Source organism: Rhipicephalus microplus, chromosome X (genome assembly GCF_043290135.1).
Source record: "Rhipicephalus microplus isolate Deutch F79 chromosome X, USDA_Rmic, whole genome shotgun sequence".
NCBI classification, from domain to species: domain Eukaryota; kingdom Metazoa; phylum Arthropoda; class Arachnida; order Ixodida; family Ixodidae; genus Rhipicephalus; species Rhipicephalus microplus.
Window position 1 is genome coordinate 272718352 of NC_134710.1, and position 17699 is coordinate 272736050.

General features: G+C 47.0%; 1 protein-coding gene and 1 long non-coding RNA gene across 2 annotated transcripts in view; one reads left to right on the forward strand and one right to left on the reverse strand.

The window, feature by feature from the left end:
• Positions 1-2567, reverse strand: part of LOC119170629 (uncharacterized) — a 29960-nt gene extending 27393 nt beyond the window's left edge. Inside the window, exon 1 of the transcript XR_012887322.1 lies at positions 2046-2567. The gene's annotated coding sequence lies outside the window, so the exon portion shown is untranslated. The remainder of the gene's footprint in view (positions 1-2045) is intronic.
• A 5015-nt stretch (positions 2568-7582) lies between these two features.
• LOC119186678 (uncharacterized) lies at positions 7583-17072 on the forward strand. The gene is made up of 3 exons (XR_012887325.1): positions 7583-9314; positions 9749-9936; positions 16974-17072. It is a non-coding gene; the product is annotated as an uncharacterized LOC119186678 (long non-coding RNA).
• The last annotated feature ends 627 nt before the right edge of the window (positions 17073-17699 follow it).

Below are 17699 nucleotides of genomic sequence, written 5' to 3' on the forward strand. Positions count from 1 at the left end.
ACCTTCCGCTGCTCCTGCCACCGGGGGCACTCCGGGGTGTCTGCAGAGTGTGGGCCCCCGCAGTTGACACACCAGGGCCGGGTTTGTTTGCAGCTCTCTCCCGGGTGGGTCCGGCCCCATCTGATGCAGCTGCCTGGCCAGCTCCAGCTCTCCTTGACATGGCCGAACCGACCGCATTGCCGGCACTGCAGGGGGCGGGGTCTGGCCGGCCGCACTGGGAAGCGTAGCAAGAAGAGTGACACATGCTCTGGTGGCACAGGGCTGGCGAAGCGGAGCGTCACGGTTCGCCCCTCCCTGGCAGCAGAGAGCGCCGGGACGGCCGACTGGATCCCAGGCAGCAGGCTGTCCGTCGACACTGTGTAGGAACCCCGTGCTGGTCCTGTGGTCAGCGGGTTTCTTGGCAGTGACAGGGATCCCCTTTAGCTCCTTAATGGTCAGGAGCTGCTCCAGGCACTCTCGCGTGGTGGCATCAGCAGCCACAATGTTGCGTTTTTGATTTACGCGAATCGCGGCTATGCCGGGCCTTGCATAGAGCGCCTGTGCAAGGATCAGGCATGAGGATCCACTGAAGGTACCTCCAGGGGCCGACGGCCGGAAGAGAACTGTGCCCACAATGGCAGGGTCGACCGGGAGGGCCGCAGCAGCAGCAAGGTCTCTGGCACGGCGTCGGGCACTTCTGGTAGTGACCACCTGGAAGCCCTCTGTGTCTGGGGGACTCCCCGCTGCACTGCTGTGCCTCCTTGTGGTGTCCACTGCAGTGGGGGCCTTGCCGAAAGGTTGGGGGAGGTTGGCAGCCGTGCCTTCCGATGCAGTAACCGGGGGTTGCTTCTTGGTCGGCTTCTTTCCCTTCTTTCTGCGGTTGGTAGGTGTGGCCCCCGCTGACGGTGTAAGGAAAAAGTCTTTCGCCGTATAAGGGGCTTCCTTTCGGGTGTTGCCCGCTGTAGCGGTACTGGTAAGAACTTCCTCCACCACCTCCATGGCAGCTGAAGCGTCAGGGGGTGGGTTGTCGGGAGATTCGGTGGTCCCTTCTGCTGCAGGGGCAGGTAGGGTGCTCTCTACTCCTTGGGGAGAGGTTGCTGGCAAGGGCAGTCCTGTGTGGGGGGAGGGAGGGCAGGGGTCCCCAGGGGCCGATAGGTCGTCCGTTGATGCGTTAGTAGGGAGCTGGCAAGTGCCTGCACCATCCGAGCTCGCGGAGTCCGTGCCACCTGTTGTGGCAGATGATGTCATGCCCGCTGTGGTGGACGCCACTTCGGAATCCACCGTGGTTCTGCACTCGCTCCCGGACAACTCCTCTGAGCCCTGAGAAGTGTGCGATTCCTATTCAGAGGATTCGGAGGGGGCAGTGGCCGTTTGCTTTCGTGGTGCGTGGTCGTCCTCGTCTTCACTCTCTTCCAGCAGCCTCTTCCTTGAGTTTGAGAAGTCCATTGCCTCGTCGTCCTCATCAGAGCTGAGAGGTAGGGGAACGCCTGCAGGCCCCCGTGTCTGTCCAGGAGCTTCGGTCTGCATGGGGCTTTGTGGCAGCTCCTCTGCAGTTACGGTGGCACGGTCGCCACTGGAGGTAGGTGCGGCCCCGCTGGCGCACTGGGAGGCCGGCATGGGGGCCTGTGGTTGCGCGACAGGATTGGCCTGCAGCCACTTTTCCACTATGGCTTGAATGCTGTCGGTCGCAATCTTTTCGAAGAACAGATGGCGGTGTGCCTGGACCTTGTTGGTCGGGAGGCTCTCTGATCTTCGGTGACAGAAAGGGCGCCTCGTGGGCCCCTAAGAAGTTGGGGCAGGAACTGGAGCGCTCTCTGCTGATGGGGATGCCGCGATGGGCGAGCGGGCGTCTGGCACGGAGTTGTGCCTTGGCGAGTGCATTGTCACACTCGCGCACGTGTTCACAGGGATGCACGACACCGCTCAAGAAAACACTTCGCAGTTAGTGCGGAAAAAAAAAAAAACGGAAAGCGCGTCTATGCTACGCGCTAGGAGCCGCGCCCCTACACCACGACACACTCCGGTCGGCCGCGTACAACACGCGAAGTGAAAGAGAATTCACTAACCAGCAGTGTGAAGTGTGGGGGGTTCCGGGCAATCCATGGCAGGTTAATCCGACAAACAGGGTAGAAGTCCGTCACTGACGCCGGAGCGAACGCATTGCTGCGGAAGAGCCGTACTCCTGACGAGCGCGGCCCGCGAGCGACCGCACTCAGCGAGAGTTGGGGAGCGACTGACGTGAAGCACAGGCGGCGAAAAAGTGCGGAGCGCACAGACACTTCTCCTTTCGCTGTCGAAGCAAGAGTTCCACCCTGCATTAGCAGCGAATAAACGCCCATAAACCTGCGGGCGCACACCACGACCCCACGCACACGCTACCAAACAACCGCCATATTGCCCTAGCGCAATGATGATGGATGAATGGATGGATGGATGTGGTTGTACCTTTTAGATCGGGCGGCGGCTCACGTCACCTAGCCGTAATACTTAATGAACTAACCACTAGATTTATCTCTTTTTTTTTTTCCTTTAAATAGTAAAGTTGGACGGATACTTTACAGTGAAGGGTATATATTCACTCGTGCCTTGACTTCAGCCACCAATCAGATAACCTCCTTCCAGATAGGTCTACCCGCTTAAAGTCTATTTTGCCCTCCCTGTCCCTAAACCCTAGTGCTAAAACTAGCGCCATCATCCTGAACCAACGCCTCCTCTAAACACTCCCTGGGGAATGGCACGCGCTCCCAGCGGAGTTGGCCTGCCTTCAGTTTTAAACAAGCTCCGCGCGGTGGCGCTGGCGACTGACAGTATTATTTTGTCGTATTATAAACAGTATTATAAAGGTAGTGCGTTGCTCTTTGAGGCGCGGGCTGGCTGCTTGAGAACTCTAACTTACAGGAGCAAATATTCGTCACAGGATGAGACATGTGTTGGATGTGGCATAAATAAAGAAACAATCGACCACAAAGTCATGGAATGTCAAAAGATTCAGCCGGATAGAAATGGGGGGAAGGTCACACTTCCTGAGGCGCTGGGCTTCGCGGTTGACGGAAGCATTAACTGGTCAGCAGTAGGTATTACTAAGCAGCGGCTGGAGTATTGGTGGAGGAAAAGCAGAGAAGTCGATAAAATAACATCCCAGCCAAGAGTAGCGGCTGGGCAAAATTAAAAAAACATCCGAGTTGAGGGACAAAATTTAAACTCGAACTATTAAGGTAGGCTAGAAGCGCATGCTGTCCCCCCGATTCAAAGGGGAGGCCTTTAATCATCATAATCATCATTATTCTGTTCGGGCGACTTCTGTTCGGGCTGTCACGGTGGATGGACGTGTTTTTCGAGCGCCCCGGATCGACTGCGCAGATAAGTGTTTTTGCATGTTTTGAGCTTGTCTTTATAATTATAAAGCAGCGGTTGAAATCTTCGTAGCACTTATTTTATGGTACGGCCTTTTCGGGGGCCAGTCACCAGGTATTTATTAGTTAGTGCGGGTGTGTGTGTTTGAAATTTTTTTGTTGTTTTTTTTCTTTTGCCACTTATTTTTTTTATGGCACGGACTTTTCGGGGGCCAGTCACCAGGTATTTATTAGTTAGTGCGGGTGTGTGTGTTTGAAATTTTTTGTTGTTTTTTTTCTTTTGCCACCCCGTGGGGGAGGTGCGCGTACATTAAACACGCAAATTTTTGTGGTAGAGTTTAGACTTTCGTTTTTTTTTTCGTAGTGCAGGGCTCGAGTTTAGTAATTATCGAGTATAGGGACAATTGGTGTCAGAAAGACATGGCTAAAAAGACTGTAAAGTGTTCAGGATGTGGAGTGGGTTTGAAAGTGGACCAAAGCGTAGAAGCGGATGGAGAAGAGGCTGACGCGAAGTGTAGGCAATGTGAGGTCGAGGAAAAAATGGAGAAAATGATGGTTGTCCAAAGTGAACTGCTGGTGAGAATCGATGAGCTCGAGACTGCGTTGGCGACAGAGCAAGAGAAAACGAGGGCAATGGGAGAAAGACTGAAGTCCACCGAGGAAGCACTAGCGAAGATGAACAAAGAAGCGGCCTACGGAGAGAACAGTAGAGAACCGGCAACCAGAACGGTGGAGAAGGAAGCTAGAGCGAGCAAGTTAGGAAAAACAGGTCTAGCCGGTTCAACTGTCACAAGGCCCAGCTTCAGCGAGGTAGTGGTGGGGCTGGGAGGGGAGAAAGCAGCCGGCGTCACAGGTGCAAGTAGCCCCCAGGTGCAGGACGCTCCAGCTGAAAAGTCACATCATGCGATAATCGCCGGGGACTCGAATTTAAATCGATGCACAGAAGCCATCAAAGAGAGGGTAAGAGGTGACAAGAGGGTTGGGGCGTTTCCAGGACGCAAGCTGGAAGCAGTCATGAGGCAAGCGAGCGCAAAACTCAAAACTACAGCTGATAGACGAAACCTCGTGATAATTTCAGGTGGTTTAAATGATGTCTTAAATGAAGATACAGCAGGACTAGCAGCCACACTGGCGAAAGGCGTCGATGACATGCACGCCACTTCCCCTAAGGTACAGGTAGTGATATGCACGATACCGGAGGTACCGGTGCGTGATAGCAACCTGCAAAGAGCGGTTGTCAACGCAAACCAAGGGATGTGGCGGATGAGTCGAGAGAAAGGCTTTGAGGTGGTGGAAGTAAACAGAGAGGTGCATAGGTGGGGTGGTTTTCAACGAGACAGAATTCACTTCGATGGGCAGCTAGGTCATGAGGTGGTTTGGCGACTAGCAGGACGCGCAGTAGCTTTTTTGGGGGGCAAGCGAGCCCTTCGGGGTGCAGGATAGCTAGTAACAAGGAAAACAACCAGGGAGACTCTTCGACAGGGGTTATGGACAGATACGATTCCAAAGTGGCACCAATGTCTAAGATAGGTAGAGTCTGGGGAGAAATAGACGTAGCCACGAGTGCCGAGCCAATTCAGACATAGGGTATATTAACATGCAGGTTGGTAGGAACAGGCTGAAGTGGGAAGAGATAGAACAGCTAAGAGAGGAGAGGCCGAAGGTATACGATTTTGTACAAACACATCTCCGGGACATGGAACTTCTTCTTAACAATGCAGACTACGCATGGGAATATTGTAATAGACCAGAAGGCAGCAGAAAGGGGGGTGGTATTGGGGCATTCATTCATAAAAGTACAGACTGGCAAAGGGTCAAGCAGGAGTGCAAGGAACATTTATGGCTAAAAGGGAAACTGGCAGGTCAAATGACACTCCTTGGTTTCGTGTACTTGTGGACGGGAGCAAAGGCCAGAGAGGAAAACCAGGCAATGGTAGAGTGTATATCAAAGGACATTCAGGAGTTAGGAAGAGAGTGCGAGGTAAGCATACTAGGAGACATGAATGCGCACATAGAAGATATAGATGGGTATACCGACCCGACAGGCAAAATGATCATGGATATGTGTGAAAGGCTTGATTTGATCATTTGCAACAGTACCGAGAAGTGTGAAGGGCAAATAACATGGGAGGTAGGAAGGCTGCAGTTGACGATAGATTATGCACTGATGTCGCATAGGATGTATGATAAGCTCAGGGGAATGCACATAGATGAAGGTGGCTCCAGAAGTCTGGGTAGTGATCACAAACGTATCAAGCTAAGTTTTGGAAGAGCAGTGAAAGTGGGAAGGAGACAAGATGAGCAACTACAGGAAAATTTTTATTCAGAAAGGCAAATTGAAATAGTCACTAAACAAATTCAGAAAGTAATCACGGAGGATATTAAGACAGTGTGGACATACACGAATCTAATTAGACTGAGCTAGAGCTTGCTAAGACGCGTAACAAGTCACCCCGGAAAAGAAGACACAAACCCAAAAGTTGGTGGGATGAGGAAGTTAAGAGAGCCATAGCAAAACGTCAGGAAGCCTCTAAGGAACACAGACATGCTAAGCAGCGGGGTGAACCGACAGATGATGTTGAAAGAAAATGGGAAACCTTTCTAAGCTGTAGAAGGACTGCATCCCTTCTGATCAATGAAAAGATTAGAAGAAAGGGAGCTCAATGGCTGGCAGAAGTACATAAAAAAATAGAAAGGCAGCTGCGAAATTTTGGAACCATCTAAACTCCCTAAGAAATGAGACGAGCCTAGAGCAGAGTTTTATAACTACAGCCCAAGGTGCTAGGCTAGAAGGGGACGAAGCTATTGAATATATAAGAACAAGGGTGACAGAAAAATTTCAACAAAGAAGGACTTTATGCACCACAATAGACAAGGACGAACCAAGTGGTGCAATGGCTCCATTTTCACAACGAGAGTGGGAAAGGGCTGAGAAAAGGGTTCCTAGTAGTACATTAACAGGCCCAGATGGCATTCCAATTAGGCTGATAAAGACATTAGGTCCGAAGTCTAAGCAGGCTTTGAGAGAGGCAGTGAGCAAAATAATAATCGATGGGGAAGTTCCCGATGGATGGAAACTTAGCAGGATGAGCATGATCTATAAAGGAAAGGGGGACAAAGCTGACATAAACAACTACCATCCTATAACAGTGACATCAGTGGTCTACAGGCTGGCGATGCAGATTATAAAGGAAAGACTGCAGGCATGGATAGAAGATGAGGGGGTGCTGGGGGAACTGCAGAATGGGTTTCGGAAACACAGGAGGTTGGAAGACAATCTGTTCTCACTCACGCAGTGCATCGAAATAGCAGAAAAGGAACACAGGCCCCTGTAGCTAGCATTCTTGGATATCAAGGGAGCGTACGATAGCGTGGTTCAAGAGGAATTGTGGGGAATACTGGACACACTAGGCGTGGAACATGTAGTCACTAATCTTTTAAAGGGTATCTATAAAGGTAACAAGGTAGTTATAAAGTGGGAAAAACAGGTATCCAAGCCTGCAGAGGTAAAACGGGGGCTTTGGCAGGGGTGCCCCCTGTCACTCTTATTATTCATGATGTACCTACAAGGATTAGAGGCAAAATTAGAAGGAAGTGGGCTGGGCTTCAACCTCTCTTTAGTCAAACAAGGAAAACTTATTGATCAGGCACTACCAGCATTAATGTACGCAGATGATATAGTGCTAATGGCCAACAACAAGGAAGATTTGCAGAGATGGATGGACATCTGCGGTAATGAGGGAGATAGGTTAGATTTTAGATTCAGTAAAGAAAAATCAGCAGTCATGATTTTCAATGACAACGAAGGTAGTGAGCTTAGGATACAGGAGGTCACGCTAGAGATAACAGATAAATACAAATATCTGGGCGTATGCATAAGCAATGGGACCGAGTACCTGAGGGAACACGAAATATACGGGACGACTAAAGGTAACAGGAATGCAGCAGTGATGAAAAATAGGGCACTGTGGAATTACAATAGGTACGATGTTGTGAGAGGAATATGGAAAGGGGTCATGGTTCCTGGGCTGACGTTCGGCAATGCGGTCTTGTGCATGAGATCAGAAGTTCAAGCAAGATTAGAAATTAAGCAACGTGGAATCGGTAGGCTTGCTTTAGGAGCTCACGGGAATACACCAAATCAGGGAGTACAAGGTGATATGGGATGGACATCATTTGAGGGCAGGGAAGCTAGCAGCAAGATGAAATTTGAGAAGCGATTGAGAGAAATGAAGGAGGAGCGTTGGGCTAGGAAGGTTTTCAGCTACTTGTACATGAAGAATGTCGATACAAATTGGAGGAAGCAAACCAGGAAGTTGACTGGTAAATACTTAGAAAACAGCAGGTGGCCAAACCAAAAAGAACTATCGGTTAAAAAGAAAGTGAAGGAAACGGAGACTGACATGTGGAAAATTGGCATGATTAAGAAGTCCGCACTAGAGATCTATCGAACTTTTAAGCAGGAAATTGCCAAGGAAAGGATCTATGATAATACTCGGGGTAGTTCTCTACTGTTTGAGGCAAGGACGGGAGTACTGCGAACCAAGACATATCGGGCCAAATACGAAGGGGTAGACACAGTATGCAGTGCGTGTGGAGAGGAAGAAGAGACTGCCGAACACTTGATAATGTTCTGTAAAGGGCTTTACCCTATAGTTCAGGATGATGGCGCAGAGTTTTTCAAAGCACTGGGGTTTAGGGACCGGGAGGGCAAAATAGACTTGAAGCAAGTAGACTTAACTAGAAGGAGGTTATCTGATTGGTGGCTAAAGTGAAGGCACGAGTAAAAATTAAACTCTTCACTGCAAAGTACGAATCCTCAAACTCACTTTTTAAGGAAAAAAAATAAATATAGTTTTAAGTTCATTAAGTATTACGGCTTAGTGGCGCAAGCCATCGCCCGATCTAAAGGGTACAGCCATATCCATCTATCCATCCATCCGTTATCACGGCGACGGGCGGTACCCGCTAAGCGTTTTTCATCTGCGGCCCATAGGGGCGCGTCAGTCGAGAGTTGTTGAGACCTGCAACTGTGCACTACTGTTTCAGAGGCTATGCAAAGTGTTGCGTTGTTGCACCGTCCGCCACAGGTGACGCTAGCGACCGAGAACATTTTCAAAATGAAGGAGGAAAAGAGTGTGGCAGCTGTTTTTTGTTTTTCTCATTTGGCAGGCATCTTCCTAGATGAGGCGTTGGTTGGGCCATAAAGTTTCTCAAAATTAACTAGAGGGCACTCTGGTGCTGCGATCGTTCAGCGACCATGGGAATGATGGGCAGTTTTCCTTCCTCCGTGTGGGCAGTACACACATTTGCCTAGTCTTCGTACTTGCGGGTGGCAAATCGTACTTGCGGCTCCGTTTATTGCTGTGTTTCGGTTTTGTTTTGAAAGAAAGATTGAGCCCGTTTGAACTTCGTGAGCCAATTTAAGAAGTAAGTCGTAAAAAATAAAATGGTGAAGCGCAACCGCTTAACCTTTGCTAATACTTGTTTCGTAAGAAAACAGCTCCAAGCCACACGAACACACACGGAGCCAAAGGCAGGCCAGAAGTACGAAAATTAGACAAATGTGTGTACTACCCATCATTCCCAAATCCTGTGTTTCGGTTTTGTTTTGAAAGAAAGATTGAGCCCTTTTGAACTTCGTGAGCCAATTTGAGAAGTCTTAAAAAATAAAATGGTGAAGCTCGACCGCTGAACATTTGCTAATACTTGTTTTGTAAGAAAACAGCTCCAAGCCACACGAACACACACGGAGCCAAAGGCAGGCCAGAAGTACGAAGATTAGACAAATGTGTGTACTACCCATCATTCCCATGCTCGTTGAAGCGCCGTGCGTTGCAGCTCCCATAGACCCTAGCGCTAGAGTTCCCTTTAGTAAGTATTGTGGGAAACTCTATGGGTTGCGCAACGTGAGGTGCTGCATTGTGCGCGGCGTGCTTAAATATCGTCGTTGGGTTTATCCTGCTGCATAAGCTGTGGAAGGTTGGTACTCTTCTCTTTTCAACTTCTAAATTTTCACCCGAAAAAACCGAATCCAGCATAACGCACGCAGTCTCGCGTTGTGGCTGTAATGTGTTCGTGATTCATCCCAGCGCAAGCAGGGCCCTCCTGCTTTTATCGTTCCTTTATTTGATCATGATAAGCTCATGGCCTCGCCCCTTGATCTGGGTGATCATGGGTGAAAAAACAACGCTTGTGTCAAATAATCAAAAAAAAAAAAAACAATTTGGTTGTATCGCAGGCCGGTTTTTCTTGTACACTTTCCACTTGTGAGGGTTAGGCGTGACCTCCTCCATGAAAGTATAGAAGAATGTGCTTTTAATCGAAGCATAATCGCTATACGCAGTTATAAACTAATCAGTAAAGCATTGCATCAGTGACTCGTAAAATTGTTTGACCACCATATTTATTTCTAGATGTCATTTGCGGTCGTCGACTTCTTTGACGCGATGGAAGCTGAAGTTGTACCGGCGTCGTGGTTTGACGACAGTATATGCTGCTGGCCTTGCGCAGAAATGTCCAGCTGGCGAAAGCTTTGACCAAGCCTTCGGCATCGTGGGCGATATATCCGGCCAAAGTGAAAGCAAGGGGCGGATGCGGGCTAGTCGGTATTCTTGTCTAAAACAGCTAAAGCGCTAAAAAGTAACAATGGCCTAAAGAAACGAGGACAAGCGCTAACTTCCAACTAAAATTTTATTGCAAAGCAGCAAGAATATATACCTGTCACATGACATCACAATAAAATCAATCAATGCACAAAGATAAAGAAAAAAACTGAGCAGCAGAGAATTTACAAAAAAAAAAAATCTTGTGCCGGTGAGTTCATGTAATCGAGTTCTTTTTTTTTGTTGGTGCGACGAATGGCTTGCTGATGCAGCTTCGATTTGCTATCGCCGCCGCTTTAATGATGAGGCTTATTTACACTATCGTTAGAGTGATTAGCCAGCACAGTTGTTTTATCAAACACCGCTTGCACTTACATTCAGTGCAATGAGTCGCCTGGAAACCACCAGATTCCTTTTTTACTTGCTGGTTATGTTCAGGTAATCACACATTGAGGCATCTGCCTGACTGTCCGGCGTAACTTAGACCGCAGGTGCAGGGTACTTCGTATACTGCCTTCTTCACACATTGAACAAACTTATTCTGGTGCTTAATTTTACACTCGTTAGGAGGGTCTTCTTACAAAATTAGTTCTTGCACATGACTGCGACAGCTTTTTTATTTATTTATTTATTGCGAATACTGCAGGCCAGTTCGTGGCCCAAGCAGGAGGGGCAATTGGCAATACATATAACACTGTTACACATACATACAAAGAATATAAAAAAAAGGAGTACAATGCAGATTGGGCAAGGCATAGCACACCATACCATGCATATATTTAGCGACAGATGCTTTCCTGGAGCGCTTGGGAAAAATTTTTGGCTTGTATCACTGCTTCCGGGAGCGCATTCCATTCGGAAATTGTACGTGGGAAGAACTTATTTGGCGCAGAAATACCACTGAGATCCCCACCCTCTGATCAATATTCTTTAAATTGTGTGATATTTCATGCAAGTATGGGATCACAGCCACCTTCTATTTCATGCGAGTATGGGATCACAGCCACCACAGAGCACGTGGCAATGACTTTCGAGTCTTTTCGCAGTTTTTCTGATACGAATACCAGCAAGTGGCTAGGATACCCAGCTGCTCTCATATGGGCTATCTGTCCTCTGAAACTTTCCTGAATTGAATGATGCATGGCATCGTGAGTGCGTTGTGCAAACAAGCACGGACAACGCCGTGCTTGACCAGCTTGCTATATGCTGAGGCGAAAGGCAACAAAGGTTTTTTAGAACGAGGCTCGTAGCTCCAACATATATGGCTACTTGAAAACGAAAACCTCAGGTCCAAGAACCTCAAGGATCCATTTTCGGGTATCTCTTGCATTAGAGTGGGTGGCGTTGGGCAATCTTTGAACAGCGTTAAATGCCTCTTGAGGGGACTGTTTCTCAGGCAGCCTTGAGTAAGAAGGTGGCTGTGATCCCATACATGCATGGAGTTTCACACAACTTAAACAAAATTGGTCAGAGGGCGGGGGTCTCGGTGGTATTTTCTCAGAATAAGTTGTTGCAGTTATGTGCAAGGACTAATCCTGTAAGAAGACCTCCTAACGAGTGTAAAATTAAGCACCAGAATAAGTTAGTTCAATGTGTGAAGAAGGCAGTATAAGAAGTACCCTGCACCTGCGGTCTAAGTTACTCCGGACAGTCAGGCAGATGCCTCAATGTGCGATTACCTGAACATAACCAGCAAGTAAAAAAGGAATCTGGTGGTTTCCAGGTGACTCATTGCACAGAATGCAAGTGCAAGCCGGTGTTTGATAAAATAACTGTGCTGGCTAATCGCTCTAACGATAGTGTAATTAAGCCTCATCATTGAGGTGGCTGCGATAGCAAATCGAAGCTGCATCAGCAAGCCATCTGTTGCACCAACAGAAAAAAGAAGCAAAACTGCGATTCGGCCTAGTTGGAATATATCCATATTGAAATTTTTGTTCAAGCACGCAGGGACACAGAAAGAAAGACAAATGTGTGCAATCTGACAACTGGTTTATTTTTCGAAAAAAATTCACTTTATACTCCTCAGATATGCACTCTCTTGTCACAAAAAAAAAAAAATCAATAAATGCACTGCACACATATAAAAAATAATAACAAGTTCAGTGATTAACAGATATGAGCAAAATTTTTTTCTCTAGTAAGGCTACCAAAGGGTGGCTAACACACTTGTCTTTCTGCTTGCCTATAAGCCTCCATTATCTCTCTTGACGTCTTGTTTAGATTCCTATATACCAAGGTAGTGTCGTGAAAACAAGGAGAGCACGCGCACTTATTGCAATGCATTGCCAAATGGGTGTTTTGGTGACCTTTCAAACTTGACATATGCTCCCTTAGCCTCGTGTTAATGCACCTGCCAGTCTGCCCTATATATACACAAGCACGAGACAAAGGTATGCAATACACCACATTGTGTACACATTGAACAAACTTGAGCTTATGTTGTATGCTGCATTCCTTATGTACGCTGGTCACTCTGTTACATTTCTGGTTGAACAACGTGCACACTCCTCCTATTTTGTTTTTGGCCGAAAACACCACCTTAAGGTCATACTTTCCGGCCACCGTTTTTATGCTATGCGAAAGTGTATTAGCCACCCTTCGGTAGCCTTACTAGAAAGAGAAATTTCGCTCATGTCTGTTAATCAATGAACTTGTTATCGTTTATTGTGATACGTGCGCAGTGCATTTGTTGTTTTTTTTTGTAGAGCGCAGATCCGAGGGGTTTAAAGTGAATGTTCTTCAAAAAATAAACCAGTTGTTAGATTACGCCCGTTTGTCTTCCTTTCTGTGTCCCTGCGTTCTTGCGCAAAAATTTCAAGAAGAAAAAGAACTAAATCACTTGAACTAACCGACCCATGATTTTTTTTTTGCAAATTCACTGCTGTTTAGTTTTCACTTCTTTTCTTTATCTTTATGTATTGATTGATTTTATCTTTGTGCACTGATTGATTTGATTGTAATGTCTGTGTCAGGTATATATTCTTACTGCTTTGCAATTAAATTTTTGAGCTGGAAGTTAACATTTGTCCTCGCTTTCTTAAACCGTTGTTACCTTTTAGCACTTCAGGTTTTTAACACATGAACGTGAAAGGCCTTTTCTGTAAGTTAAATTTTGACTATATTGATGGTGCATAAACACGTGTGTTTGTCACACACGTGTGTCTGTGACCGCTTTTGAGCAGTGATGTGTCATTTTTTTTCACTTTAATCCCTCCAATATTATGTTTACTCGCGTACACTGTCTGTAGTACGCATGTCGAAACGGCAGAGCGTCGCGCTCAGGGCTGCAGCTGAGCATATAGGCCACATCTAAACATGCCCGTAGTCTCAATGACGCACATTCCTTGCGTTTTCTTTGTTTGTCACTGCAGCTGCATCAAGTGTTTTGCACGTCAAAAGCGGTCAGAAGCGCTCTTGGTAGTACGTAGAACAGAACAGAGAATATTCTGCAAGATATGTCTGTGACAGGCTGTGGGAATGATAACACTGCTAACAGAAAAGTTTGTTTCATAGCTCAAATTATTCTGAAACTAACCCAGCCGATTCGCCGCTGTTTGATTTTCCGTGCTAGTTCAGAAAGCGCTTTTCACAGCCAAAGAAGTTGCATACGCATCCCAAAAAAGGCTCTTCATTGGGGGTTGCCCAAGCTTGCATGTGGCCTATATCAATCTTCGTGTTTGTAAATGTGAACCATGCAGTGCAGAGCCGGACACTCTGGCGTTCTAGACCAACATGTTGCCCTCTGCACGAGCTGCAAGCAATGCTTTAGATGTAGCTGAAAGCTGAAGTGCAATTTAAGCTGCTGTTATTCTCGGCCAATTGTGCACTGCTCTTGCATATAGAAAGGCTAGCAGTTACAGCAACTGGAAATGCGCAAGGGTAGCTTGGGCTTGGTTATTTCTAATTAAACCTCAAACAGCATGAAGGACACGGACAAGAGAGGCACATCACTGTGTTTGTGGACTCTCTTGTCTCTGTCCTGCGTGCAGTGTCTGGATTAATTACGAAAATTTACTCTATAACTTATTGTTAAACACTGAAATGGCCTTGATGTCCAAATTGCACATTAATAAGAAGAAAAGAAGGACAGGGAGGTTAGCCAGTTCTCATACCGGCTGGCTACTTCGTAATAATAGATTAAACACTATGGTAAAAGAGACTACTAATTCGTGCATAATCTTGCATTGTGAACGTATAATGTAATCAAACAAGGCTGTATTAATGCACACATAAATGTGTACACATCAAACAATATGTGTGCTGTTCACCCTTTAAAATATGCATATATATATATATATATATATATATATATATATATATATATATTTATTGTAACAGACTAGAAAAGGGTAGAGAAGAGAAGCAGAGGAAGACGAAGAGGCTTGGCACGATCGCAGTGTGCTGCCGCAAACGACCATCGTTCACCTCCTGTAAATAAAACCATCTTATCACAGTTCGCTATTACAGTTGTGGTGGACGTGCTGGGTAATCGACACCCGAAGACGGAAGGTGAACCGCAAGTTCTTCGACGGAGCCGTCGCATTGCTGGACTTCCACCGAATCCATCTGGGCTGGACATGTCCCACAACGCAAATGAACACCGACTCCTCTCGACTTCTGCGCCGACCAGTTCGGCTCCACAACTGAGAGATGCTCGTCCCTTTGCCGGCAGACCAGATGAAGACGTCGAGGCTTGGCTCATCCATTACAAACGGGTGAGCGCCGCTAACAAATGGGATGCCGCTTCTCAACTTTTGTACGTCGTGTTCTTTCTGACCGATACTGCATTGATGTGGTACGAGAATCGGGAGGAAACGCTAACGACGTGGGACAGATTTGTTTCTGAAATCAAAGAGCGTTTCGGCGACCCAACAACGATAAAGAAAAGAGCAGAACAGACGCTAATGCAACGCGCTCAAATGCCAGGTGAAACTTGCACGACCTACATTGAGGAAGTCATAAAGCTATGTAGGACCATTGACTCTGGAATGTCTGAGGAAGACAAAGTCGGGCACATTCTAAAAGGAATCGCCGAGGATGTTTACAGTTTCCTCATCGCGAAAGACACCTTGACATCTGTCACCGATGTCATTCGTCATTGCCGCAATTTTGAGCAACTAAAGATGAGGCGCATCACGCCAAAGTTCGGCAGGCTGCCCAATGTGACGACCATCGCGAGCATAGACAGCAACCAGGCGCTTGATCTTGCAACATCAATCCGGCAGATTATACGTGAAGAACTCGGCCTGTACGCGCAAGTGGCAAACCGCCCAAGCACTCATCCTCCCTATCAGCCACCAGAGTTCGAGCGAAACGTTGCTTCATTCTCCTCGCACCGAGTGGCACGACCTCGCACCGAGTGGCTTTGAGGATTCTGATGCCACACCTCAGTATCAGCCACGTCTATACGATAGAAGCCCTGCCTATGACGCGCGATCACGACGAGCACAGCCACATTCTTATACTCAGGGTTCTCAGCCAGACTACGTCCCGCTGCGGCAAGGACAGTACCGACCCTACTACCAAGATGCGACTTACGGCGAATACAGTGGATTCCAGAGAATGGCAGAAACCCGTTCTTCGCCTGATAACGAACTTCCTCGCCGACAGCAGCGGCCCAGGATTCGTTCCGATGAATACAGTATAAACCGTGACCCTCCCGTGTGCTACAACTGTGGTTTCACTGGGCATATTTCTCGGTATTGCCGCCAACAACGCCGCCAATCACGAAGGACACCAGCCATGTCTTCGCCACTAAGACCCAGTGCTTCATATGACCTGCGGACAACCGACTTGTTTCCAAGGGACCGTTTTTTGCACGAGACCAGACGCAGTGATTCGCCAGCATCCGAGCGGAGTTTGACACCACCATCCAACCGTTCTCGTCGCTCGCCGTTTCCTCTGCGTCGTTCTTCGCCGCCGCCGGGAAACTAGCATCCGCGGCCAATGGAGGTGAGGTCGCCGGACGGTCTTTTCAAGATATACCTCTGCCTATTGTTATGATCAAAAACAAAGTGAATGTGTTGATTGATGGAATACCGACGATGGCGTTAGTTGACACTGGGGCGACTGTGTCTGTGATGAGCCTCGCCTTCAGAAACCGCTTAGGTCGCAAAGTTATGTTTTCATGGGACGATACAATCACCTTTCGTGGTGTAGGCGGCGAGTAGCTTAATCCTCTTGGTGTATGTGCTGTCAGTGTTTCATTGGCTGGAAAAGTATTTGTATCGGAATTTCTGGTTCTATCTCGCTGTTCGCACGATGTCATTCTTGGTATCGATTTCCTGGAGCAATGCGGTGCTTCCGTGGACTGTGGTAGTGGGGAAATATCACTAAACAATTTGTTTCTACCGTCGCTTTCCGAAGAAGACTACCGTGGCGAAGACAGGAACACACTTAGTGTGATTGATGAAGTGATGGCACCATCTTGGTGCCTGACACCCGTTCGAGTCTCTTCCACAGCGGTTGATGATGCTTGTGTTTACCTCGTAGTGGGGCCTCTGCGCAAGAACTGTTTTAAGAAGGACATACTTGTGCCTTGTTCTGTTGTGTGCATGACGAAAGGAGTAGCAACATTGTGGGCGCTGAACTGTTCTGCCACGCCGGTTGTGCTTCCTCGCGGGATGAAGATAGCTCTCTTTGATGAAGCCTCATACAACTCGATAGCAGCAATAGCTACGGACCTCCCCCCCTCTTCCTCTGCTTCTCTTCTCTACCCTTTTCTAGTCTGTTACAATATATATAGAATGTCTGGTAACTATTATAGTCATAGAACCTAATTTCTTCATCATTATGCTCTGCTGGTACAATTCATTGGTTTCTAAACAGCATGTTAGGAATGTTTAGACTAAATACCCCATATGTGGTGACACTTATTATTGTAACTGCTGTCATTGTGTTTGTAATGCTGTTGAGGTAATTTTTCAAAGTCCAGAGTACACCCTGCAAACGTGCTTCATACACTGCTTGTTGAGCATCAAGCTTACGTTAGCTGTGTCAACAGTGGTGTTTATACACATGCATATATTTGCAGGCTACCAGTGCCCTGACTGACTGACCACTGCCATCACTATGACAGATCCCCCAAGACCTTTGCTGAATTTGATGCAATAAATTTGACTAAAGGCAATCATATCGAGTTAAAAGTCTCATTATTTTGTAGCATATGGTGCAATTACATGCGCGTCTGTCTGCCTCAGTGGAACAGGGGCTAAGGTGCTCAACTGCTAACCCTAAGGTCACGGGTTCAATGCCGGCTGTGGCGGTCACATTTCGATGGAGGCGTAATTGTAGAGGTACGTGTACTGTGCAGTGTCAGTGCACGTTGAAGAACACCACCTGGTTAAAATTTCCAGAGCCCTCCACTACATTGTTTCTCATTCGTATTGTGGTTTGGGGATTTAAAACCCCAGATAGTATGCATATGCGTGTCGCTGCACCTAAACATAAGTGTCATTTGATATATATCAATGGTATTGTAAAACTGCTGTGGACAATCTATGGATGTTGACTCTCGTCAAAATGGACATCCTCTAAATATTGTATTAAGATTGCCAAATATTATATCTATATTGTGTGTGGAACTGATGTGGACATTATATGAAGGTCCACTCTGTTCAAAATGGACATCCTCTAGATATTGTATAAATATTAAATTAACTTTTGTGGACATCCATTGAAGATAAGAATATCATATGGTTGATATTTATTAGATGTCTACTGGACATTACATGGTTGGCTTACGTGTCGGTGGCGCATT